The sequence below is a fragment of the Porites lutea genome, chromosome 7 (assembly GCF_958299795.1).
Source record: "Porites lutea chromosome 7, jaPorLute2.1, whole genome shotgun sequence".
Taxonomy (NCBI): Eukaryota; Metazoa; Cnidaria; class Anthozoa; order Scleractinia; family Poritidae; genus Porites; species Porites lutea.
The window spans coordinates 5,360,573-5,388,522 of record NC_133207.1 but is presented as its reverse complement, the minus strand read 5'-3'; the positions used below and the strand labels follow the sequence as shown (position 1 = coordinate 5,388,522).

Below are 27,950 nucleotides of genomic sequence, written 5' to 3'. Positions count from 1 at the left end.
GTGAGAAACTGCGCATTAATAGAGCATTGTTCCCGGTCTACAAAAAAACAGAAGCAAATCAAGTTTAATCTCCATGGCGCATAAACAACCGATTATCGGAAGGAAGGTATATACAGTGGCCTTAAGAACTCTAGTCCAATCAAGTCAATCAAAACTCTGTAAAAACCTTATTATTAAAAAAAAAAAATGAAAGGACGTTTTTAACTTACACTTTTTCCAATAGCGTGCGTGGAGTTAACGAAAACAGCTCCGAGCAGTTTTCATAAGATGCTATGGCTGCGTCCACTCAACTCATTAGTGTTGGTGTAGCATTGCTAATGAGTCGGGCTATATGCACAGGGCGACGCACGCAGCTAAATTTATACCGTTCCTTTGTTCCTGAACTGAAAACAAAACTGTTTTTTACCCCATGTAAGGAAATCTAAGACAGCCTTAGATTCTAGATCCCGCACTGTGGATTGCAAATTCACGATGTGAATTCTGGATTTCAGGCACTGGAGTCCGGATTTCTAATCACTGGAACTTGGGATTCTTGATTCTAATCCTTAGCTGGATTTCAAAGTCTAGGATTCTGGATTCCAAAAGCAAAAATATGCGGTATTCTGGAATTTTCATTACCTTACACAAGGCGATATTTTCTTTTCAAACAATCGAATACAGCTTTCGTCCCCGATAACTAAACGTACGAAGTGACTGCAAATCCTAGTATGGTCTTATAGTAACGTCATAGTAGCCTGTGTTCGATATATTAAAGTTCTAACATGACTCCGAGGCTTGAGGGTCAAAATTGCAATTGTCTCGCAATTCCCAAAAGAGACTTTTGTTATTGAGTACAAAGAAAACCAAACCAAATCTAGAAATATGACCAGAAAGCCTCGGAGTGGTCTTAGAATTTTGATATATCGAACGTGGGCTTTTATAAAGGTTTCGATAATAAACGAAGCGATCAACATTGTGATAAGTTCTTAATGTTCATCTTGCGAAAGTTCATTCAAGGCTACGCGTTGTCTTCCGAAGGCTCCTGCGAGGGTTACTCCGTGTCCCATTTGTTTTCTACCCAAAGAAAAGGAAAAAAATAGCGAATAAATAAGTGAGGGCAGAACAATGTTTCTAGTGCCAATAGGCGGTTGCGGCAGAGGGAAATTTTGTTTTGGACTAAGAAGTTGGGGGATGGAGAAGGGGAGGTTTCCAAGATTTTTTTTCCAAAACAACATTAGGGAGGAACTTTTCTCTTTAGCAGACTTTTATTCTATCTTCCTAGACATTTGGCAGAATTTGGTGCCAGATGGTTGCTATGGTTACTGAGATATGACGTCTTACTAAAACGCGGTCAAGACATTTTACTTTTTTTTGTCTGTTTGTTTATTCTCCCTTTTGAGCAGAAAAAACCTATAAACTATCCCCGAAAGTAGCAAAGTATATAGCTATAAAATAAACTAAACCTCTGGCATAAAAAAATGCTTAATCATCCAATGTTATTATTTTTAGTCGGAATTGTCTCTAAAGTCCAAGATGGCGTCCATTTTCATAAACTTTATAATCTGTTTTCTTTACACGGTGAAGGGAAGTCTGCGTAAAGACCCCATAATGAATACCGTTAAGTAGTATCCTGCTGTTTTGTTCTAGTAAAATGCTCTGATTGGCTGCCTGACAAAAGGCATTGGAAGCATCATCTCTGAGTGGCAGTTATTAAGAATTGCCAGGAATAATTTATGCGAAATTGGTTTCAGCGACATGTTTAGCGAAGCTGTCTTGCAAGCGTCGCTTTTCAGTCTGCAATAAAGTAAACACTAGTCGTCCGCGAGCATGCTACTTACCGATTGCATGGGATTCTGAGTAGTATTTTCAGTCATTTTAGCCGCCAACTTTTGCTGTCAGAAAAAAAAATAAGAACAAAGTTTAGTAGGTAAAACAATACATTTCCACGTGTCCTAATTTGCAGAAGAAAGCAAAACGCTGAAGGATTCTGGTCATAGTAATAAAATGACGCCATCATGCAAAAGCCTATTGTATGGTTCGGTATGCCGTAGAGCGCGTGCACTCGCGAGGCCGTCATCTATGCAAATTTATTGTAACAAAAAAGTGGATCACCAACATAGCCGCCGTGATTTCAAGTAAAAACGCTCCATGCGATTCAAAGACATTGCCAACCTACCCCTCCCCTTACTCAAACTTTAAACTAAATTCTCACTTTGGACTAATTCTTGTGATAAGAGAGGGGTGGGTGGGCTGAACTTATACGATTCAGGGACACTGCCCCTGACACTACCCCTCCCCTAACCTAATGTCAACACTAAGTTCTCTCTTAGGGCAAAATCTTGGTTTAACTGAGAGGTACAAAGTGGGGAGGGAGAGTAGGAAGTTTTCCAATACCTTATACTCCGTATTATTTGTTCTTTACTAGAGAATTGTATGTGGCCATAAATCACTTATTAGCGGACTCTGTTACCATTTATGTTTTCTACATGATAATATATGACTGCGTCGTCTACATGCCCCTGATATATAATATGGTAGGGATTTCAGATTTCACCAGTTGAAGTTTATGGAAGGGAAGGCAAATTTGTTTTTTCAGTTTGTAAAGGGAACGAAAAGGGCCAACGGACGCATTTTGTGGCTGCGAAAATGTCAAGAAAACTTTCTGGATTAGTGATTTATTCGTATTTACGAGGCAGTGCATTTGCAGAAGTCTAAATCAGTGCGAAAGGGTAACTTTTCTGTGAAAATTATATCTAAAAGGGTAAGCCGTTACACCTGGTACATACTTACCAATAACATTGCAAGGAATTCATGTCCCCTTGCCTTCTGCTTTTTAGGTTTTTTTGTAGGTTTTTTTGTCGGCGTTCGTCTTCTCGTAAGACCTGGTCGCTCATATCCCCGAGCTGGGTCTAAAAGATCACAGCAAACAATCAACCACAAAAAAGTGATCGTCAAGAGTCGTTTGGAATCCATCGACTATATCGTTCTTCCGGTTTACCAGGTGTTCTGTTGCGAAGATGAACTTGAATCTCAGCTGAAAAAGAAAAAGAAAATTGTTGGCTTTTTCAGCTTTTTACTTATATTAGTTGTTATCTCTAGTTTTTAAGTGTCAAGAGAGATTTGTGTCTCTCGTTATCGATATAATATCCTCAACGTGTTGGCCTGGAGGCCATGTTATCGTGTTGGAGTCCTTACGATACACCTTTTCCGAGTACGGGTACGACAGGAACCCATGGTACGAATAATTTACCCGTACGCGTAGCCCGTAGATTGCCTCTTACCCCGAAGAAACGGGTAGGGTACCGGGTAGAATGATGCCACTATGACGTCTGGGAAATAATGGTTTCCTTTTCTAAGTACTTGGCAAGCATGTTCGCTTACCCGTACCCGTAGGCAGAAAAGGTGTATCTTAAGGTCACTCTTATGTCCGAAAATAGAGTTCATAAATACCTTTTATTTAAGTATAAACACCAATGAAGTACCAGGTGAGCTTTCGCGCGAGAACATGTTATCTTCACATATGAAAAGATCACCGATGCTATCGGGCTATATAATAAATCGCGCCTTTCACAGAAAAAGCTATTAAAGTGAAATGGTTTGGTATTTCATTGGTGTTTATATCATAAATAAAACATTACATGGTTGCTTGGAAATACGAAATTTCTCTTCGACTGGTGAATAATTCTATACTTAGGGTGCGTTCGATTGGGAAATCTGGATTTATATTTTAAAATCCGGATTTCGGATTTGCAATCCAACGCGAAATCCGAAAACGGATTTCAACGCTGAAATATTTGTTTAAGGATTTTCCTTTTTACCGTTCGATTGGGAAATCCGAAAAAGGATTTGAAAAACTGTCCTTAGGAAAAGCGGTCTTGCATGCACACGCATAATTAGTAAAAAGAAGACCGCTATTCACGAGAACAGTTTTGCAAATCCTTTTTCGGATTTCCCAATCGAACGACAAAAAGGGAAATCCAAAAAATCCGGATTTGGATTTCTTAATTCAAATCCACCCTGAGGACGGATTTCTCGGAGGTGAGCTTGATACCTTCAAGCCAAACATAGATCTTGTTCAGACCAAAATTAAGCCGCTCATTCAGTTGATATCATTGTCAGCATAGGTGATGCCCATAGTGGTAGTAAAAATTCTCAGCCAAGCTGAACGAGTCGAAATTCGAAAAGTCATGAATGTGCAGTGAAAATAATAAGGGACCTAAAATGGTCCTCTGGGGTACACCACTTCATACCAATGTCTCACCCAACTTACGGTCATTCACTACAACACAAAATTATGTAGGCACGACCACTAAGGTATGACATTAGCCATTCTCCTTTGGGGCCAGTTATACCGTCATAATCGATTTAAATAGCAGTAATAGCAGTAAGGCATGGTGGACAGCCTTTTCATAGTCTTTTCGAGGTCCAGAAAGATACAGACATGAATCACTGTACTATTGGCGTGGTCAATATTGAATTACTAACTTTTGGTTGTCTCAAATAAGGCAGAATCAGTAGCGTGACAAAAGCTGGTTAGGTGACTTTATTTATCTCAACGTATTTAACTTAACCACCTCAGTAGCCTTGAAACGTTGACTCTTACTGTCATTGTACGCACAGTGCATACCCATAAATCGAAAAAAAAAAAAAAAAAAAAGAACAGCTGATCCTCTGTATTGATATTTCCGACGAAATCGAAGTCGCGGCGATCGCATTGCCATTTCAATCAAGTCTGACAACGTTGGTCGTACTTGGTCGTGGAAGGCAGGCAAAGAAACCTGTCCCAAAAACTGAGTGTGTTTTACGTTCAGTTGTTATTTTCTCGTTTCCGTCGTCCTTGACGTTGTGCTGAGCCCATAGTAGCGTGAACACGTAAAACAATTCTTGCTATGCGACGATTTTGTGAGAAAACCAACGATTTGATTCCGTCCGTAGGTGCCCATAATTACTTACTGAATTTTGGTGTCTAATCATACATCCTTCATCAGTTTACTCAAGCCCTAAATTAAGGAACAATAATTATTATAATAGTAATTTTCTTTGTTTACCCTCGGCAGTATTTTATAGCACTAATGCTTGTGGGGCCAAGCAAATGCCTGAAACAAATAATTCAAATTAAACTTAACAGGGTGAAGGATACCATTTTGCCGGAGGCAAACCAGCTGGCTATTTACATGCTTGCTTTCCAGCTAGCGGTCAGGGCGGGACTTGAATGCGGGGCCTCCAAATTGCAATTCCAGCGCTTTAACCACTCGGCCATGCTGCCTCCTACAAGGAAGGTTTCATTTTGGCCGAAAACCTGATCACTGATCATCACTTTGTGAGCAGTTACACAGTATGATAGGGCTGTCGACTCTTCGTTTCACCCTTACAAACTTTAAACTAACTGGCTGTGGCTATAGTCGACATAAACGCCTTAGTACGGATCAAAACAGATTTAGAACCCTTGAAGCCCCATTATCTCTGGAATGTAATCATTAATCGACAAGTAATAGTTGATCAAAAGAGTGCCGATCTATACTGCATGCGACAATTTGTCCCAGAAGAAGAAAGGGCGGAAACTAACTTTCCGATAAATTGTTGTGAATTCATGAGTCTTTCGTATTGACGACATTTCAATGGTTTTGAACTCTGAAGACTGATCTTGGAGTACTAAAATTATGAATGAGCTAAGCTTCGTTTCAAGGCATGGCGCGGAAGCTTGAGTAGTTTCGAAAGACAAACTAGCCCAAACTCAGCAACTCGAAAGGCATAAGGTCTGATATGAAATGCAACTTAGCACTGCAAATTTGCAAGAAATTTAAACTGGAATTTGAATCCAAGGAACTCAGGGGCACCCAACGAGAATATAGTTCAAAACCACTTAAACATAGCATTGTTAAACGTATTTTAGTATTTAAATGGTAGATATAGGCATATTTTTATCCCCTAAACATTTTTCATCTGTTCGGACTTCCTAGCTGAAAGTCTAGTGATCCGAAAATTATAGGGATCAAAACTTACCCGTTCGAAAATTCCAGCCAGAAAAAAGGCTCCCGAAAATTCTAGGTGACCTTTTTAGGGTAAAAATCCGTTAAAAATAGGCAATTATACCATTTTTTAGATGTTCGAAAATCCTAGGAGAGGCAGGCAAACAAGAAATTTTACAAAACATGTTACGAAAATTCTACATATCAAATCGTCTTCCGAACAGATGTTTTCCGAAAATTGTCGTTGTGTGCCCCTGAGAACTCAGACAAAGATTAAAACAGCGATGCGATTAAACTGACTGGCTGCATTGAGACAACTAACAAACATAACATTACCGGACAACAAACAAACTGGAAACTGACTTCCACTCGTGGCTTCTGGGATGGTCTGACTACTAGTTACTAATACTGTCCAACGCAAACGGATTCCGATGGTGCAGACCGCCGCAAACCGTTTAAAGTAAAGTTTTAAGTTTCCGGTTTTAAGTTGCAGGCGGAAGGGAAGATGGGCAATTAATAGTCACTTGCAAAGGTGCTGACACAAAATTTATCAAAATTCAAACAGTGGGAACTGCCACAAAACTCGTTGAAACACGAAAATAACTGATGAAAATAAGGCACAAAGAACCTTGCAAATATACGAAAAAGAAGGCACTGTTGGACAAACGTGAAGATTTTGAAAACCTATTTGCCCAGTTAACAAGGGAATATATTAAATTGTAAAAATATTTGAATGACACGATGCTGTGACTTCGTCACTCACACGTAATTTCTCAAGTTCCATAGATAATAAGGACCCCCAGATAGATAGTTCAATTCTTGGTTTTCACATGACGTCACCAAAATTCAAACTAAGAAACTATCGCTTCTTCTGCGTTTCTACTTTCATGTGATACTAGAGCACTTTAAAACCTTTGTACAAAAAAATTTCGGTTCAAAAGGGTTCTTTTTTTTGCGATACAGGACACTTTAATTTCCAGGAATTTGCGTAACGCGGCATTTAGCTGACGGCCGGGAAAGCTCTCATGTGGGTTAAAAACATTACGGTTTTTTGGAGATTTTGCTATCTAAACGTTCCTTGTCTTAGAATGAATATTGCTTTAATCGTTATGAGTTCCTCAAGCGAAGAATTCACGCATAAGTACGAAAACTCAAAAACAGATGTTTCTGTTGGTTTCCTGCGGCCATTATGTGCCCCTGAAAGGGACACAAATATGGCGTCTCCATACAAAGCTTTATAAATTTGGGTAAAACGTTTTTCCGAATATCTCGCATATGAACTATTGCATAGACCTGATTCTTGGCAACGCTTTTTGTATATTTATCTTCTTTCATTTCCCAGATTCTAGACCTTCTGTATTAAAAGGTTTCCACTTTTATTTCTACTTTCTCACGTGAGTGAAAACCGAGAATAGGGTAACTCCTTCAGTTTTTGTACAAGATAAAAACTGCTATCCAAAGAGGCCCTACAGTGGTTTAATTTACAAAATCAACTTGCCGTGAAACAATCCCTTTAAATTCCTCCTTTTCCTTTCCAAACATTAAACAGGCCAGGGACACCCAACGACGGTTTTTTTCCTAAATGCATTAAAAACGGCTTTTCGGTTAGGCTATCCAAAGCACTTTTAGATCTCTAGAAATGCATTCTGAGCAGCGCTATAAAATATTCATTTGTTCGGTCATCTTAGGGCAACTTGAGTCTTTTCGAAATTACAGGGGCTTCAGAGTTATTTTCCCGAAAATTGGGGACGCATTTTAAAATATAAAGAAAGTAAGATTTTTTTTTTATTCCTCTCTCCATGATCGCATTTTCGAATCCGAAAGTTTTAGGTTTTCCTTTTTCTACGAAAAATAACTTTACCTGGGGAGAGAAATGCGAACAATTCAAGTTCAAGTTCAAGTTCATTTATTCACACTTATTCAATTACAATACAACAATAAGGGAAAAAAAAGGAAGAACTAAGACCCTGTTTACATGGAGTGGGGGACCCCGGTCTAGTGGGGTAAGTTTCTTTTGTTTTGTGTCCCCCAGAGCGTGAAACCTAAGGAAACCTAGACTACGAGCAGTCTCTCTTTTTTCTGTAGTCAGTCGAGCAAAACGCGAGACACGCAAATGGCCACGCGCGAGGCTGATGGCCCTCGTTTCGCGCGTCTCGCGGCTTCGCGCGCGCGTGCACTCCCCCTACTAGCTAAACACCGGAAGAAAAAGAGAGACTGCTCGCAGTCTAAAGGAAACCAACCCCACTAGACCGGGTTCCCCCACTCCATGTAAACGGGCCCTAAAACAGAGCTAACTGTACATTGAATTAAACATAAAAAAGGAAGAGTGTGTAGCAGCCAAAGGAGCCAAGCTTTCGAGTTGGCTACTACCACAGAGCAGTTACAAGTGGGTGGAGGTTATACGGTACTAATAAAAAAAACTATTTCAATTAAATAATTAAATAAATAGAACTAAGTAACTCTAAAATTTTGTACTGTTAAACTCTCCACGCGTTTAACCCTCCACCCTCCATCTTGCGCCATCTTGCGCCGCTGACAACCTACCGTAAATCGTAGGGAATTTGTTAGACAATCTTCGAAACTTGTACATGAATGGAACGGTCGTCTAGAAATTTTTAGCCTTCCTTCGGAAAAATTGGAAAATTCTAGGCAATTTTTGCTTCTCCGAACAGACATTTCACAAAAAAACAGTCGTTGGAGATATTTGTTACTCCTTGGAATGCAATGTCTATCCTTTATAGTAAAATGTTTAAAAATACGTTTCGTATAAGGAACGCCATTTTTAGGCAAAGTTGATTTATTGGCTAGACGGTGTGGAAAACAACTTGATTTACATGTTAATCTTGTGAAAGTACAGTTATTTGCAGCGCAAGAAAGCTGACATAAATTGACATTCACGTGTTTCCTGTCAAGTTAAGCAGTTGTAGCTCGAGACACGTGCCAACGCTGATACACGTGTTTTCTTGGCACAGTTCAGAGCGCGAAGCGATCGACAGGGAATTCGATGAAAAAAAGCGCTTGAAGTTTTGCAGGTAAACAAGTCCTAAGATAAAAAAAAGCATCGTCAGGAGCTGGCATCGTTCGAATGTCGAGCCCTTTTTTGGCAAACTGAGTAGTATGGAAATTAGTTTTCGGCAATCGATCTTCAGCTGCACAAGCGTTGCGTGCTCGCTAACCTACCGTATCAAACCAAGAGCCACAAGCGTTTGTATTTTTTTCGAAAAACCAATCAAAATCTTGTATTCATGTTCATTTGTTGCTTTCAGTTAATTATGCTTGAGCTTAACCATTCCAAGGTCAAACGATACTCGCTCTAAAAATGACATATCTTCGTTGACAAATTATCCATTATTAAGACCGTTGTCGGGAAACTTTCCACAACAGTCACCTTTAGCTGGGACAGATGCATCTGAAATCAAATTTTTACCCGTAACATATCTATCGGGACGTTATAGCAGCCGTAATTTGGAGGGGCAGTCGTCATAGTTACTGAGAGAAGAGCTGGCCGTTGGCAGCGCTTACTTGGCCGTCGTATGGCAGATTGGGTATTTACAAGTGTGGCCTGAGATTTGAACTTGGGTCTACTTGCGAAAACAAATCCAGCTAGCGGTCGGGCGGAAATTGAATTCGGGGCCTTTCGATTGCAAATGTAATAACTTTTTGAACACTTGGTGATTAACTAAAGGAACCTGAAAAATAACTGACTAAACAACGTACAAACTAACCATTAGATAAAACTCATTGCACTTGCCTTAAAAATAGGAGACTGGTGATGCTGCTGGTGGCTACGTAGTTTGAAAACCGAAATTGGCATTGCATTTGCACAAAAAAAAAAAAAAAAGCCGGTCTTGCTACTGATGGGTAATTTTTTTTAGTGCTACTGATTGGTGACATTTAATTCCTAGCGCCGCCCAAATGACGTTTTTAACACATTAGGGACTTTAAGATCCAACGACAGGAGGCGACAAGAACGTCGCTTAAAAAGAGAATTTGCGTTCTTTCAGTCTTTATAGCGATTATTCCTACCCACTTACTTTGTCAATTGTAGGCAAACCCTCCTGAAGCTGAATTTCAAGGGACAATATTCAAGCTCAGAAAGAGAAAAAAAATTTCGTCGTTGCTTGTTTACGTCCTCCATAAAACGCGAAATGAGGCATTTTCACGTCGTAGTCGTGCAAAAATGGGAAAGATATGTACAAAAAAGTGTGTTGCACGTGCGAAGTTGTTGTTTTGCCAATTTAACCAATTGTTTTTTGGACGTTCTCGTTGTCGTCCGCCGTAAAAGGCGGAATGAGTTTGCGGAATGGCATGTGGCACGGCTTGCGGAATGACATAATTATGCTTATAATTATGTAAAATATGGATATATATAAAATATACGCTTCTTGAACGTGAAGTCTGGCTAGCTACAATTCTAGGGATTACTAATTAATACGGTGGACGGATCAGATCATATTTGAGACTAAATGAACGCCCCGAGTCAAACATTAATCTGTAATCCAGAAATCGAGTGAAGCGAACTACTCTCTGTCTCCTTTCGGCCTTTCCGCGTCTCTTCGCACCTTCCTTGTTTGTGTGAGAATGTGCGTTTGATCGTGAAAAAATGCTAAAACGGCAAGAAGGGGGAAAAAAAGAAGAAAAGACACACTCAACTGCCAGGATTCGAACTCGGACTTCTCCGCCAGCTGTTAGCTTCGCGTGCCGGAAACTTAACCAAGCAGCTAAGGAAACAAAATACAAGATTCGTTTTCATCTCTGAATATATGTCACGATCACGTAACCCACCGTCTGAAAAAGAAACAGTTCTCACGCGGTTGCAAATACAAATATTGGTAAAAGGAAACTGTAAAGTTAATCGTGCAAACATCTTTTGCAGAAAAAATTAATTAAGTAGAAGGGAGTGTGACCTTCCAAAACATCTGTTCTTCAATGGCCGACTTTCGTACTGTAGTATCGGTGCTGTCATTCAGCCCGACTAATAAAGGCAAGAAGAATCTTTGTGGCTGTGTGGAAAAGGCTAATCGACAATGAACCTTCGTGGCTGTTTGATTGTCAGTGGCTGATTGGCGCCAAAAAAGAAGGCTCTTTTCAGTTTAATTTATTTCTTCGGGTCATTCTGCATATATTACATTCCATATAATTATACCATTCCGCAAGCCATGCCACATGCCATTCCGCAAACTCATTCCGCCTTTTACCCTCACCGGTCGTCCGCGTCGTTGGATCTTAAAGTCCCTATTGTCTGACTTGTCAGCCGCGGTGTAGATTTCCTACTAAGCAGGTTATATCGATGGGCGACCTTTTTTCTTATTTATTTATTTATTTTTATGGCGGAGTTTCTCATATTTTTTTTACAGTGTATTGAGGTAGTTCCTGATATGACTGAAGAAAGAGTTGCAAAAATGATGGAGACAGCAACAAGAGATGCTGCCGCTGCATAGTAAAGTTCCGGATCTGACAAGTGGCTTTATGTCATTTGTCGCCATTTTTCAGGGGCACCCAACGAGAATATAAATCAAAACCACTTAAATATAGCATTTTTAAACGTATTTTAGTATTTAAACGTTAGATATAGGCATATTTTTATCCCCTAAAAATTTTTCATCTCTTCGGATTTCCTAGCTGAAAGTCTAGTGATCCGAAAATTATAGGGATCAAAACTTACCTTTTCGAAAATTTCAGCCCGAAAAAAGGCTCCCGAAAATCCTAGGTGACCTTTTGAGGGTAAAAATCCGTTAAAAATGGGCAATTATAGTAGTTTTTAGATGTTCGAAAATCCTAGGAGAGGCAGGCAAGCAAAAAATTTTACAACAAATGTTCCGAAAATTCTAGATCTCAAATCGTCTTCCGAACAGATATTTTCGGAAAATTGTCGTTGGGTGCCCCTGATTTTTCCTGGCTTGAGTCGCTGTTCAAAGCCATCTTGTTGTCTCAAAGTCATGTGGCTTGTCCGAATTTAAGTAACAGGGCCTTATTTAAACCAAATGTGATTTCAAAGGACAGACGAGTGATATGAAAAATTTTAAATTGTTCAGTTGTATATTTCTTTCCTGGACGTCATCAATGTAATTTTTAGCACCCCCATGGATGAAAAGAAAAGAAACCAAAAAAAGCTTTGAATTATAACCCTACTAAAAACCGGTAATATTTTTACGTCTTTAAAATGGTAATTTGTGGCCCTGTTAACAGATTTCCATTATAGCATAGACTTGATCACCATCTGGCAAGTATTTAACTGAATCGATATTTGCAAGGTTTGCACGCGATACATATAGACGAAACAATATGAGCATTCACATCAGCCACATCACTAAAATAACTCCTGTTTGGGTAAAATTCCTACCCGCTGCGAAGCGACAAAACCTTCCAACAACGAAATTGGACGAATGAGACATAAAGATGGGTTTGAATAGCGACGGTAACGTCTGCATGGACAAATTACATCTCACTAATTAAAAACAGATGGCTTCCTCCTCACTCACTCTGGGGGCTTTTTTAAAAAAACATTGCGATAAATGTACTGATCCCCCGGGAGGAGGGGGTGGGGGTACTTGGGTTAATTATTGCTGGGTATGTGCCGCTGGCCTCTCAGAGCCCCTACCCCATTATAGTATATTCTGTGGCCTATTGTAGACCCCATTGTAGTCACTTTTGGGCAAATGTAATTTTCGCGATCTCAACTTAGTCACTCTCTATTTATGCAATCCTTTTAATAGGTCATCATAATTTTTTTTTTTACTTGAATGAAGAACACTTTACTTTTCACCTACAGTACAAAAACTCTGGTATCACGGTTTGCTAACCGTATCTTACCTCAAAAATCCGAAAATGTGCGACTCTAGTAATTCTATTAAGTAACCTTCCGGGAACTTAGTAGCTATCATGTGGCAAATTGAAAACCGCAATAAATTATTTTCGTGTGTGGTTTCCTGATCTTCTTCAAGCAAGTAAGCCATGCCACCCTGATTTCCGTTGTACTGTCATTGCATACTCTGTTGACTGGTCGCATATCCAGCCTCCAGAAACTTATTTTTAGAAATAAATAACCTACTAGTATCGTATCTATTCTGATTCATGCAGCTGCAGATTAGTTGAGGGAAATTGCCTTGAGACGCGGTAACCTGTTCCGGAGTCGCACATGTCACAGTCTTATCTGGTAGATTTTTATTGTAAACTATCAGTTTATTTCCCTGTTCATTATAAAATATTCCATTGATTTTTAAATTTAAGGAAAGATTAGATCTGTAATAAATTAAGTACTGGAAATTCTAAAATTGGATTCTTCCCACTTCTTTGTGATGTGATTTAAGATTAAGGCCATTAAGTTTTTAACGATCTGCACGTTGGAGCAACAAAGTTCAAAGGAATACCACCGATCGCGTATGACATCAGTTAACGTATTGCTTAATGAAAACAAAGCTTTGGCAAATTTAACTCCCGCAATTCGGACAAATCGTCTTTTAATTAATGGAGCTTCCATAGGTGATCCGTCTAACTATAATGTAGTCAAATATATACAGCTTACAACGTTCGCACTTTTCATTATAAACTTGCAAATGAAATGCCATTATGACGTAAAATGGTTCAAGCTATAAAAGGAAAATAACTTTTCCAACATCACTCTACTAACGATAGAACCTTTTAACGCAAAAAAATAAACTCAATCTGAGAAAAAAACAAACAAACAAATAAACAAACAAACAAGCAAAAACAAACAAAACAAAACAAAAGCATCTTGACCATATACCTTGTCAGCTTATTGGGGATGGCGCCGATCCTGTTTCTCAATTTTTTGGCTCAATTATTATTTTAGCCACTTCGATGGTGATGAAAGAATTGTTGTTAGAATTGCCCAAGAAATGTGAACACCTAGCCTGTTCCAGGCTCATAGATGGTGGTGGAAAGTCGTTCAGTAATAAGAAATGTAAAAAACGCGCGGGGGCTGGGGATCCCGCCGCCACCGCACCCTTTCCCAAGTCGTGCGCGTCTTATTTTCGCTTTGCTCGTTTTAATACGTTCCTACGATACTATCTGAGAGCCTGGCACAGGCTAGTGAACACCCGCCTACGAACGCAGATCGAGACGTATTTCCGGCTGTTGCTTTTCGAGTGGACAGAGAAAGCGACGGAAATACATCTGCGTTTGCACGAGTTTAGGTGAATACTGTTGGCTGATGATAGTTTGTTATCATAGGCTAACCGCCAAAAGAAAAAAAAAAAAGGAAAGCCAGGATTGTTTTTGTCAGAGGCGCTACGCTAATCGAAACCCAAGGCGCTCTGCCTTTGCAAATATATTTACGTTTCTCTAACTTTTATTGTCTTTTGTAAAACCACATCCCGTAACCTGCATAACTGGCACTTTAAGAGCCAAGAAAGGCGAACACGGCACTCCGCGCGAATCGAACCATAAAGAAACACATAAACTCAGTCTTCAACCATGCAAGGTATTCCGAGGTAATCCAAGAATGGATTCCACTTTCCGGATTCCGGGTACTGGATTAAGGATTCCTTGTCAGGGGAACTTAGATTTCGGCGGCTTGGCGGCCCAAGCTAAATTGATCTATCTACAAAAATACTTCGGCTTCTGGTGTAGTATGTCTTAAAAGGGCAAAAACCAAAACAACCCGTGGGGTACTCCTGAGAATTCTTGGCGAGCTTAGAAATTATGTCATCATTATTTAGATAAGAACAGCAACAACAGAAGATTTCTTTCTCTGTTTGCGGAAACAGAGAGCCTGTTCACGGGCTAATCCATTCCGATTCCGTATATTTCTCTTTCTTTCTTCATTTGGAATGAAATGATAAATCAGCGTTCATCAAGATCCATCTCATTAGGGACCGGTCATTATTTATCACCTGGGGGGGGGGGGGGGGGGGGGGGGTCGGAGGATTTTGGGGCGGATCACTTGATTTTAGGAGAACAGAGGGGGGGATCAGTCGTATTTGAGAGCTCAAAAGGGGGGGGGATCACTGAAAATTTTAGAAGGATTCAGAGGGGGGACCACTCAAATTTGCTTGAACAATGCCAGTTTGAAAGCCGTACAACATAAATGTGCCCATTCTGCTGGGAGATGATGGCATTTGCAATCTCAATTTGTTCTATTAACACAACTTTATTTAAAAACGGAAGTCTGTCACACTGGCGAATGTGTGCATTTCAATTTATATCGAGAAAGCTTTGTTTTAACGCTTTATATTTTTCCTTTTATAACGTGCTCATGACTTAGCTAATATTCATCTTTAAACATGACAGGTGAATTCTAAATTGTGAACTATATAAACTTCTGATAACAGAAACATTGTAAAAAGCGTGTTTGTTTAAACATAAACCATTTATCGCCTCTCCAGGAATGGGCGTACTGTGTCAGCTCTATACTAAATTCGATTCAACTACTTCATCTGCCTCATCTTGAGCCTCATCATCCCATTCAACAACTTCATTTGCCTCTTGAGCCTCGTCATCCGATTCAACAGCAACATTAGTCCCCTTCGGCAGGTTGACCCTGGACTTTGTGCCCTTAAAATGGCCGCTACTTGCTCTAGATTTTTTGCTAGGGTCGTGCTAAAAATACCCTTTTCTAGTAGCCATAGCAAAGGGTCTAGATGCAAACGCCTTGTTAGTTTCTTAGCAAAGTCAGCATTGATGCTATCTACAGGAGTAACTCTATCATTCTCTTCGATTGAACCGAAAATTTGCCCCGCGACCTCGATTGAGGTCAAGTTTCCGATCCTAGCCCTTCCATATGGCCGAATTGTCGCTAAATATGACCTGCTGATAGGGACTTGGCGGACTGCTACTTGGCACTCTAAAAAAAGTAACTTTGCAGTTTCAAGCACTGATTGCAGTTTCAAGCACTTTGCAGTTTTAAGCAAGATTGCTTGTATGTCAACTGAATTCAGATGTCTGGATCCAGACTAGAAAAAGACACGGATCAAGAGACACTTTTAAAAAAAGACTGCGCGATAACGGCTTTATTATGCTGTAAGTACATCATAGTTAGAAATACTACCTGTATATGAACGTTTAAAACACTAAATATACACTTCGAAAGGTGAATATGGGTACAAAGACATGGGGGGGAGGGATCACCAAAATTATATATAGTTATGAGGGGGGATCACTTCAATAAAATAACATTTAAAGGGGGGATCGGCTAAATTTCATCGTGTTTAGCTCAAAATCCTCCGACCCCCCCCAGGTGATAAATAATGACCGGTCCCTTATGGCTCTTGCGCTCATACACTCCCGTAGTTCCCTCGAAAACCATACCCGATTCCAGGCCAAAATGGGCAAAGACTATACCCGTTTTCAGACCAAAACGGCACAAAAACCATACCTTTTGGAGCGGCACATAACTATATGATTTACGAAAGGAAGTGTCCTCACCCCCACCCCCCTCCCCCCGGGGAAAATACAAGTTTGCACGAGCAGCACACTGTTTTTTACATTTCCTCCACGTCGCTGCACGTCACCGCAAAGAAGCCAGTAATCGGTCCTTGACAACATGAATCCAACTTCCTACAAAACCTCACGTTTTAAGGATGACGTAAGCAAAAAAAAACATTATTTTTTTCTTATTTTGAGACTTGGATAAGGCCTTTGGAATTTAACTCCAAAAAAATTCGCCGACCTTTGACAAGTTGAAAGAACCCTCAGGTTGAAGATTGGCGATGAAGTTTGAAACAGAGCGAATTCACTTTCTAGAAGTGCGACTTTTTAAGCTGTAATCGCAGTCGTGGTTGCTTAAGCCCCCTACTTCATTGCAGCTACTTCTCTAACAATTTTTCGACAGCTGTTGAATGTAATAATAAAGTAGCCTATTCTTACTTGTAGTTAGTCTACATATTATATTGCCTATGTGTAGACGTCTCCTATTTCCTTTGTTGCGCGCGTGAGACGTGCGTCTGCGCGCAGGCGACATACTGACGCGCCAGTTAGTCCGTTGTAGGCTTTGTTTGAGCAAAGGTTATTATGCTTAACTTTTAAAGTTACATTTCGATAAGCTAAAAAAGGGTTAAACAGTTAACGGTTAACATTGAATACATAATTAGATTTAGATTAATATAAAGAGTAACGCTTTGTATTTAAAATAGCGCCTATTGATAAAACAAAGCTCTTCTTAAATTGCTGGGTATTGACCCGACCTTTAAGGGAGAGAAAGACACAGAGGGTGGCAGGGCCTCCTGAAGATCTTGAATAGCGCGAAGATAAGTATTTGCGCTCATTCCCTCGCTGTAGAAAACTTAGACCGTTGTTTATTCACTGACGCAGCCGTAAATTGTTTTCGGTAAACTATTGATCTAAAAACGTACCTATATCTGATTGTTGGCATTCCTCTTTACACCACTAAATCACGCGAAGGCACTTGTTGGTTCCCTGTATCCTAACCTTGATATGCTCATTGAAACTATTATTGCTTTGTGAGGAAACCCCTAACATTTTTGAAGAGGAAACTTGCGTGATCCTGATCCTGTTTCTCAATTTTTGGCTCAATTATTATTTTAGCCACTTCGATGGTGATGAAAGAATTGTTGTTAGAATTGCCCAAGAAATGTGAACACCCGCCTACGAACGCAGATCGAGACGTATTTCTGGCTGTTGCTTTTCGAGTGGACAGAGAAAGCGACGGAAATACATCTGCGTTTGCACGAGTTTAGGTGAATACTGGTGGCTGATGATAGTTTGTTATCATAGGCTAACCGCCACAAAAGAAAAAAAAAAAAGGAAAACCAGGATTGTTTTTGTCAGAGGCGCTACGCTAACTGAAATCCAAGCCGCTCTGCCTTTGCACATATATTTACGTTTCTCTAACGTTTATTGCCTTTTGTAAAACCACATCCCGTAACCTGCATAACTGGCACTTTAAGAGCCAAGAAAGGCGAACACGGCACTCCGCGCGAATCGAACCCAAAAAGAAACACATGAACCCCGAGTTCAACCATGCAAGGTATTCCGAGGTAATCCAAGAATGGATTCCACTTTCCGGATTCCGGGTACTGGATTCAGGATTCCTTGTCAGGGGAACTTGGATTTCGGCGGCTTGGCGACCCAAGCTAAATTGATGTAGCTACAAAAATACTTCGGCTTCTAGTGAAGTATGCCTTAAAAGGGCAAGAACCAAAACAACCCGTGGGAACTCCTGGGAATTCATGGTGATCTAAAAAATTATGTCATCATTATTTAGATTAGAACAGCGACAAAAGAAGATTTCTTTCTCTGTTTGCGGAAACAGAGAGCCTTTTCACGGTTTAATCCATTTCGATTCCGTATGTTTCTCTTTCTTTCTTCATTTGGAATGAAATGATAAATCAGCGTTCATCAAGAGCCATCCCATTATGGCTCTTGCGTTCATACACTCCCGTAGTTCCCTCGAAAACCATACCCGATTCCAGGCCAAAATGGGCGAAGACTATAACCTTTTTCAGACCAAAACGGCACAAAAACCTTACCTTTTGGAGCGGCACATAACTATATGATATATTTTTTATTATTTTTGAGCTTAAAAACAATGAAAATATTCCAGCAAGCAAATGAGACGGCTTTCCGCGAATGTTGTAAATGAATTCACCGCTTGTTACCAATTGAAAAACTGTTTGACAACCTCCTGAAAAAAATCTATTTCATTCTTACATTCTTCGAATAAACGCCGCCCTCGATCAAACGCCGCAGGAAGCAAAATTACCAATAAATGCCTCCCTAGAATAAACGCCGCACGTAATAAGAAGAATGCGGTGTTTACTTGAGGATAATAAGAAAAACCTCGGTACAACTTGGTAATTTACACCATCCAGACATTTACGATTCTATCTCAGCAAAAAAAGGGAGATATTGGAACCATTATATTACGTAATATTTACAAACTATTTACAATAACTATTGTCAGTGATTAAAAAAAAAGTGATTTCGAAATAAACGCCGCCCTCGAACTAGCGTCGCCCTTGAATAAACGCCGCATTGGAAAAATTTAATAAACGCCGCGGCGTTTAATCTAATAAATACGGTACTTTAACCTGTGGAGTAGTGTCGTCGGCAAAGTTTTCTATGTTAGAAACTTCATTGTCCCTAATTAATAGCCAGATGCTGACTGGAAAGCAAAACATAAGCTAAGGCCCACTAACACTACCGTTTATAAACAATAAATGAAAAGGAAGGATAAACCCTAGCGTAAACCAAACATGCGCCATTTTTTTTATCCTGTCCAAGATTGTGGGGGTGTTTTAAAAGTTCTCTGTCATTCCGTTCCAAAACTGGAGGAGGAATTCCGGAGTAGCCGCCCGGTTGAGTTATTAAATAACCACGTACGTAAGTGAACCCCGGGAAGTGAACATGTGAGCGGCTAGAATAGACGACCGTTTTGACAGTCTTAAAAGACACACTATCCGTATTTATTTTTTGTGGTATTTCTTAATTGCAGGGTTGCTATCGGTCAAGGGAAAAGTCAGGGAATTTTTTAAAAAGTCAGGGAAAATTATTGATGTTGTCAAAGTCAGTGAAAAGTCAGGGAATTCTGTTTTCCGGTTTATAGTTCATAAGTCTTCTTCCAGACTTTGAAATGCATTTTCTTTCGGAAAAGATGAAAAATATGCTGCAAAGGAAGCAAAACGATTAATTTGACACTCGACGCCTGACACATGTAGCAGTTGAGGTCAGTGGTTTTCGTTGTCGCGGAAAGACGTTGAAAATGAAGAGAAAAATATCGATGGCCTGCAAAAAAAGCTGGAGCAAATGTAAGCATTGATTGTTTCTCATTGATACAAGGTCAGTGAAAACTGTTTAAAAGTCAGTGAAAAGTCAGGGGAAAGCGAGGGAATTTTTAACTTTCTGATGAGTGGTAGCACTATTTTAAAACGGTTGTGTGACGGCTGTCTAGTTCTTTATTTTGTTAATTTTGTCAATGACTCTGTCTTATACGTTGTGAACGTTAACGTTAGCGAGAAATTACTTGACGTGAATGACAAAAAAAAAAAACAACAACAATCAACATCAATCATTCTTGTCTCAAAAATGTACCTCCCAAGCAGGAATTTACATCAAACTTTAATAATGATAAAAAAGAAATTTGGAAAACTTTAGTTTAGGGTAACAAGCTTACAAATACCACAATTTCAGTCCGCTTTAATGTTCTTTAAGAGCTTTTAAGTTTCTCCATCCGCGCGTTCTTTTGCATTTCGGAGCGCTTATTTTTATTAATGTTTCACTCAATTAGTTGTAAATAGTTTGTGTCCATACTGAGTTTGTCTATCTTCTACGTTATTTTTATTTCTGTAGTTTCTTTTTTTCTTTGGCCTTGGCCAACCGGAAATCATCGTTGACTTAACAAAATATTTTTGATTCTTCCACGTATCTCTGACTTAAGTGTGCTCTTTCAGAAGTCTTCCGCACTGATATCTACCATACCCGAGCAATACTAGTATTAAGAAAGGAACAACTTCCGGGGGAAGGAACAAGTTTTCCAGTTCGCATTTAAGTGCCATTGTCTTAGAAAACCGGGCAGAGGCCACGGATCGAGGTCAACCGATTCCTTTCATCTTTCGGCTGTTTTTAACCTTCATTGAGACAGGATGAATGGCAGTATTCTTAAACTTCATCAGCTTTCAGTTTCCGAGATCACACCACCCCCCCTAAAAACCAGCCGACAGCAACTGAAAATACGGTTAATTTAGATGCTTAACTTCGGCAACGCGTAAAATTTTTTCTCGCGTTGCAAATACCTCCAACTTCAGGATACTATTATTTCGATAGACCTGCTATGATTCTAGGTCATCAACGGCTACTTCCAACCATTTATCAATGTCTCAAAGGCAAAATAATTTGCACATAGAAAAATTTTGAAATATTATTTGCTTGATGAACCACTTTTTCAAAAATCGTTTTCTCAAAAAGGCGGCAGTTTGTGAGGAAATGAAATACTTCTTCGTACTCATTATTACCCTTACTATACATGTAAAAAAACCGAAGTTTGGGACCTGGTAAATTAGAGGCGCTGTCAGCGATAGTTTGAGGTCCACTTTATCACCGATGAGGGCGATATGTCACGTCACGGCCAGTTTGTCACGCACTGTTTGATCGCACATAATTAACATTACTCAAAGAAATGTTAACTCCTCGATTGTTTATTGGTCAGAAAGGTAAAAACGTTGAACATTTATCTCTATTCATACAAAAAGGAATTAAAAAAAAAATAACAACAACAACAACAATAAACGCATAATGCGAGCGAATTGTGGAACCCGTTTCGAGCAGAAGTGAATGATGCCGGTATCAAATTGCATAATTCTTGATACTGAACAAAAAGACCGCCATGAACTCGGTACATGTTCCGTCGTATAAAACCCCTTTCCATGTACTTATTCTTATCAGCTACTGAAACGAAGGATAAGTGCCGAGAATAAAAAACTATTTCGCAAAAACATACCCTCTTAACCATGACCAAATTAAGACATGGCAGCCATGGCCGAGATGCCTGGAAGAGCAAGGCAAGCCAATTTCCCACATGGAAACCATGTATAAAGAGGGGGCCTCAGAATGAAAAATTAATGATTGGATAAAAGAAATCCACATTTTTTTCGCCGCCGAACACTTGGATAATAAATAAAAAACTTTTCCCAGAAAAGCAGGCGCATGAGGAGATCATCGGAGATTGTGACGCACGTAGGTTACGAATTTAATGGTTTTGAGCTAAAACATAAAAATCGATTGGCGGGATAAGCTAGCTAGGGATATCCAAGTTCACACCGCTCAATCCCACAGATGGTGATTGGTTTATTCGCAACCAATTAAACCAGCCTTAGCAAACCGCGGCGTTTTAACAGGGCTCCAGAGGTTAAAAAACACCTTCCTTGTTGTAATTTTCATGTGAGTTGGATTGACCTAGCTAGCAGGTGAACGAAGGGGTCTACCGGGCAGACTCTGCCACGCTGTTTTGCCTAGTGATTTCGTTATCCACAGTTTTGCCTTTATCTATGGTCAGTAAAAAAAAAAAAGGAAAACAATCGTGCCCGCTTCTAATAACAAGCCATACCTTACCCTCATTTAAGTCAAAAGGTTATAAAAAACGGGTTAGAAGGTCTTGGTTAACCATACGCCCCTAATTAGCCTAAATATTCAGTAGAGCGATTTGCGTATGACCTTGAAAATCGTTTCATAAGTGTTCGTTATTTGTTTTATAAGCCAATGGATGAAAAGATCGAAACATGGACTATTCGTTTTCCCGCCAAAGAAAACCCAATAAAAGGGAAGAAAGCATTGTTTGATTGGCCAATCTTGTTGCAGTATGACATCAAAGCGAAGTATCTCATTGATTTCTTAAAGTTCTCGGGCATAAACTTTTTTTACCCGAGCGTTTGCTTAACCAGCCAAAAGTCACGTGCGTTTGTATCCGTTCGATAAACTAATCAAACCGCTTTATTTCTGTTCCTTTGTTGTTTTCGTTTCAAGGTTATACGAAAATCGCTCTACTGAATATTTAGGCTAATTAGGGGCGTATGTAAATAAATAAACTTACATAAATTTACATAAATAGCGATTGTTAAGGTGTCCTTAATACACACTCTTAACTACTATATACGATGTCAAAATGCCGTAATAGCAATCGTAAAAAATTGCGTCACCACTGAACTGGTCTCTGACTGAGTCATCTAGGCTTCTCTCATACTGTTTCAAGTTAATCTACCCCGATACAGTCGATGTCTTACAACAAATTGCTACATGAACAAGAATTAACTAACTCCTCAATGGCTTTTATGAAGGTAACTTTTCTTTGCTGATTTCCAGTGGTCGTCAAAGAAAGATTTGTACAGCTGTTCTTTAGGTCTACCACTTTGAGATTTTTAAGCTTTCTTTCTTTTGCCATCAAGCAAATATTGTGGCCTTCAGAATAAACTGGGTGTTGAAGATCCACTGCACTGTACACTTCCTTCCGTATACTCTCTGCTTCTAAGTGACCTTCCCAGCTCCTAAGATCCTCTTCATCGACATTTTCTTCATCACGTAATGTTACTGAAGCGACATGACTGCTTTTCTTTAATGCTGACAGTCGGGAAAAAAAGCTGCTTATTTGCCGTGCAGTTTTCCAGTCCTCTGGCAAAAATACAGGTGAACCATTCGAGTATTTAGCTTCCTGCATCTCCTTTGCGACTTCTGACGGATTTGCCTTCTGGCCACTAAGGCCCTCATTGAATTTTGCAATCAAAAAACTTTTAACGTTCTCGGAGGTCTCAGTAGCAGTTTTTTGACCTTTTAGTGCCCAACCCTGCGAAGTGGGAGCTTCATTTCCGTTGCTTGTACGAAGCGCTCGGGTTGATGTAGTTGGCACGCTCAGAGTCGTCTGGGAAGCTATTTCGGTAACATGCTGCGCCCATTTTCTTCGCACACTGTCGTAAAGTGTTTCACGTTCCAAAACAAGCTTATGAACTCCAGTGTCCATATGATTTTGTGCTTCGTTTTCGTTTTCAAACCTTACCACACAGACCTTATTTTTGGCGGATCGCTCTTTATAAGTGGGCCTCGTGTTGAAAATGCCTTGGGCCTGGGCTATTGCCCCAAAAGGTTGTAACAACTTCAATCCAGTCTTTCCCTGTGGTTTCATTCCTTCACACGACACCAGTTTTCCGGGACCAATTTGGTATGCACTCCAAATGCGAATTCCCTCTTCTGTAAACTCAAAATTGTTGAGCTTACTAATTCCTTTGATTTTGTTTGTCCCACCAGTTTCATTAGCACATTAATGCAATTAACACAAAATTGTTTTCGCCAACTTACTAAGAGTATACAGCTATTTCGAGGAAGGTTGTCGGAAAAAGTGCACGCGACAATCCCGAAAGGTATAGTTGTGGGTGGTTTTGAGTTTACTGTTCTTTAAAGAAATTTTGAAAGAATGGCACGAGAGAGGCCATGGAGGTATGTTTGCGAGTGCTAAAGAAAGGCAACAAAAGTAGGTTTGACAGCTACAGTGTCAGGATCAGTGTATTGATAATATCCCAAACCTTTCAGGATTGTCGCGTGCACATTTTTTCCGACAACCTTTCTCGAAATAGCTGTTAACAGGAGAGGATAAAGGGGACAGAGAAGGCATCCCCCATACATACCCTATTCCATAGGAAATTCGTCTCGAGTTATTTTTAGAATCGGGATAAAGTTACCCCGCGCGCTGCGTGGATGTTTCGTGGAAGTTTCGCATGACTAAACGCCGTGCAAAACATGTCGTAACCTCAGTGCTTTAATAAAATGAGAAATTTCGCCGGTCGTTTGTACAATAAAGCAAGTAGGACGCCAATTGTTATTTTTGTTGAATAATAAAAGACTAATAAAAGAATAAATATCAAACCAGAAATTGCTCTCTTCAAACTGTAAATTATAAATGATCCTGAGAGAATATTCAGTGTGTTAAGGATTTCTCTGCTGTACTGTTAGCTCTATACAAGAGAGGAAGGGCGATTTTTTTTACATTTCCGTTTCGCTGGCACAGCTTTAGGAGAAATCTCTCTGCAGTCGTTTTCGTCGACAAAACGAATAGCAATATCAATCTCCTCGTCTTCCGCCCTTTTGTTCTGCGTCAATTCGTGAAGGATGCGTGCCTCTGAGCGTGGGTCATCCACGCAGAACACATTCGCGCTATGTGATTGGCTGTTGTCTAATCCCCCTTGAGATCTGTGGTGTTAAAAATAACTCGAGACGAATTACCTGTGGAATAGGGTGTGTATGGGGGATGCCTTTTCTGTCCCCTTTATCCTCTCTTGCTGTTAAGTCTTCATTAATTCACAACATAGTCCCCGCAAAGCACCCCCGCAAAATTTAGCATCCACGAGAAAAATTTAGTGCCACACGGTAACCACTATGCGCTTTATTTATGTGATTTAGTTACATGTGTCATTCGCTTTTCAAATTTAACTGTAATGTAAAATTGCTAATCAAGGTAGTATGAACTTACCACTACAGTTGTCTCAAGTTGCTTTACTTATCGTATCTGGTAGTGTCTTTTTCTGTACTTTGTACATATAACTAACGAGGCCAAGGCAAAATAAATTAATAGATAAATAAATAACGTGTCCTGATTTTGTTTTCTCTCACAAAAAATGCTGGGGTGGAAAAATAAGGAACATTCACTCCTTTCTCACTCTTTACACAGTCGTGATGGAAATAAACTAGGGTTTCTACTCAAGATACCAAAAAAATAAGATCCTTTCTGTATAATCACAGGCTACCCAAGCTCAGTTATGATAACTGTAAGTCACTGATAATGTTCTCCAGCAAGAAGTGTTCTATCAATGCATGTACTAATGTTTTCTCATACCTGCTCCAAGTAGAACTGAATGGTTTTCTAAGAAATATATGCTTCTCGACATTTCCAGGTTGACGCGTCGAGCATTATTCTGCTTCGTGAGCTTTCCCAGATGATCAGGATGAAAACATGTCAATCGCTTTCTACCCGGCCATCCATAGGTCAAGAGATATCTATGCCGTGGGCACTCAGTCAATTCGTCTACCTGTTTTTGGCTGGGCGCGATAAAACCGCCACGGTTAAAAAGGACTTCAGCTTCGACAATTTGCGTATTTCCACTTTGCGTTTTTCCACTTACACCGAGTGCGGACAGATGGTCAAATATATTATTCGCACACGACTTTACTGGAACGATAGTAATATCCTCTTTTCCCGGTGCAGGTCCACAATGTGAATCTTCGGGAAAAAAGGAGCAACCCATTTTGAAGATGCTATCGTTTTTTAACATCGACAGAAAGTGATGAATATTTTCCGAAGCGTGTGTGAAAATTTTGTAATTAGGATGACTGACAGGTGAAATCCAAAAAAGTAAAGAAAACTTATTCAAGTTTCTCTAAAAGAGAGCCCCATAAAAATTAATATGTCAAAGTTTTTGTCAGTTGAATTCAGCCGTCATTCTAATAGCCAAGTTGATATCGAAAATTCCACGAAAGACTTTTTTTACTTTTTATTATTTTTTCCCGAAGAATCTGCGGACTGTAAAACTGGCGTTGTGCCATCGCGCAAATGTAAACAAAACGGAAACAGTTTTCAAAGAAAGAATGCTGATGTTTGACGGATAGCCTTATTTTATAAACTTTCTTTTTTAATAAAAAGCTGAATTTTGTATTTTGTAATGTACCGAATTTCTCAGTAAGATTTATTTAAGTCTTGGTCAATTTAGAATGCGTGACAAACTTTCCGTGACATGACCTTTCGCCCGATATTGGCGATAAAATGGACTTTTAACTCTCGTTAACAACGTTTGTAATTTACCAGGTCCCAAACTTCTGTTTTTTTACATGTATAGTAGGGGTAATAATGAGTACAAAGAAGTATTTCATTTCCTCACAAACTGCCGCCTTTGTGAGAAAACGATTTTTGAAAAAGTGGTTCATCAAGCAAATAATATTTCAAAATTTTTCTATGTGCAAATTATTTTGCCTTTGAGACATTGATAAATGGTTGGAAGTGGCCGTTGATGACCTAGAATCATAGCAGGTCTATCGAAATGACAGTATCCTGAAGTTGGAGGTATTTGCAGCGCGAGAAAAAATTTTACGCTTTGCCGAAGTTAAGCATCTAAATTAAACGTATTTTCAGTTGCTGTCGGCTGGTTTTTAGGGGGGGTGGTCTGATCTCGGAAACTAAAAGCTGATGAAGTTTAAGAATACTGCCATTCATCCTGTCTCAATGAAGGTTGAAAACAGCCGAAAGATGAAAGGAATCGGTTCACCTCGATCCGTGGCCTCTGCCCGGTTTTCTCAGACAATGGCACTTAAGAGCCTTGTCGAACTATTTCATCTGCAACTGGATTCCACTTGCACCAATGTCAATGACCGGAGCAAATCGCGTGAAGTTTTCCTTTAATTCTGTATTTATTTTTTTGCCAACGCTTTTTTCAAATGCGATTCTTAAGACACAAGACGTACCCCAGCACGACAAGCATTGATCCAAAAGTCATTGGTGGTCATTGGCGGTCGTTTTCTAACGGTGCGCGAGTTACTTTTCCTATTGTCCTCGATCCACCTGAGACAGTCCTTGAATTATGCAGAAACGAATTTGATATGACGCAAAATGTAGTGCAGGACACTATTGTGTTCTCTGACGGACAAGTGTCCGACAATGATTTCTACTTTGACTATCGAACTACGCAAAGGTTAATTTAGCCGTTTGCAAGGCAAGCCACTAACTTTAACCTCGCTCTTCAAAGCTATTGCGCGCTTGGGCTTGGGAATCGAAAACGCCATCTCCCTAGAGGCGAGTAGTACTGATTGTAACCCCAGATCAACTGAAATTAAACGCTTTTTTCAGGTTTATAACGAAATCTTATGACTGCGTGCATACTATTGCGTGGCAGTTGCAAACAAACAAGCTTCCATCCAAGATAAAAAAAGTAAAGAACTCGTTACATTATTCTGCTTCCACCCCTTTTACCCTACTTAATAATATAATTCAGTTATCAAAGAACAAATTGAATGACCAAACGATGACGAAATTAAGCCATTCGCCATCTATTTTGCCTGTTAAGCTGTAGTCAAATGTATCCGTGGCTCTTGTGCTCGTACAGCTGGCAGATATACACTATGTATAGTAATTAGATTTTAAAAGGTGCATGAACTAGAGAGGGCAAGAAGGAAAACCTTTGAGCACATCAAAGCCTCCAACTGCTTAGTTGCTATTCGTTTGAAGTATTCAAATTTTTGGTACTTACAAAAAAGGGAAATGCAATGTATTAATAAAAGTATCTCTGCAACTGACTTCACGTTTCTCAGTTCCATTGTACCGAATCTTCTCCAACGTGTTCCCAACTGGCGTTGATTCATAGAATGCTTAATACTTTAAAATAAGTTTCACTTACAGTTTGAAGTGCGTAACACAATGATAATTCTTCGATCCTTAAAACTTCCAGCTATTGAAACATCCAAACTTCACAGTGCCACTTCGAATCTGACTGGGGGAAGAGATCAGAAAAGGACACTAGTCGGTCAGTTGAAAAGCAGCATTTATGTCTGTCGGATTTA

At 39.7% G+C, this 27,950-nt stretch overlaps 1 long non-coding RNA gene across 1 annotated transcript; it reads right to left on the bottom strand.

Moving 5' to 3' along the window:
• Window positions 1-37: 37 nt before the first annotated feature.
• On the bottom strand, window positions 38-27,950 carry LOC140943823 (uncharacterized). The gene is made up of 3 exons (XR_012166637.1): window positions 27,788-27,950; window positions 2,770-3,013; window positions 38-1,053 (listed from the first exon to the last, which is right to left on the bottom strand). It is a non-coding gene; the product is annotated as an uncharacterized lncRNA (long non-coding RNA).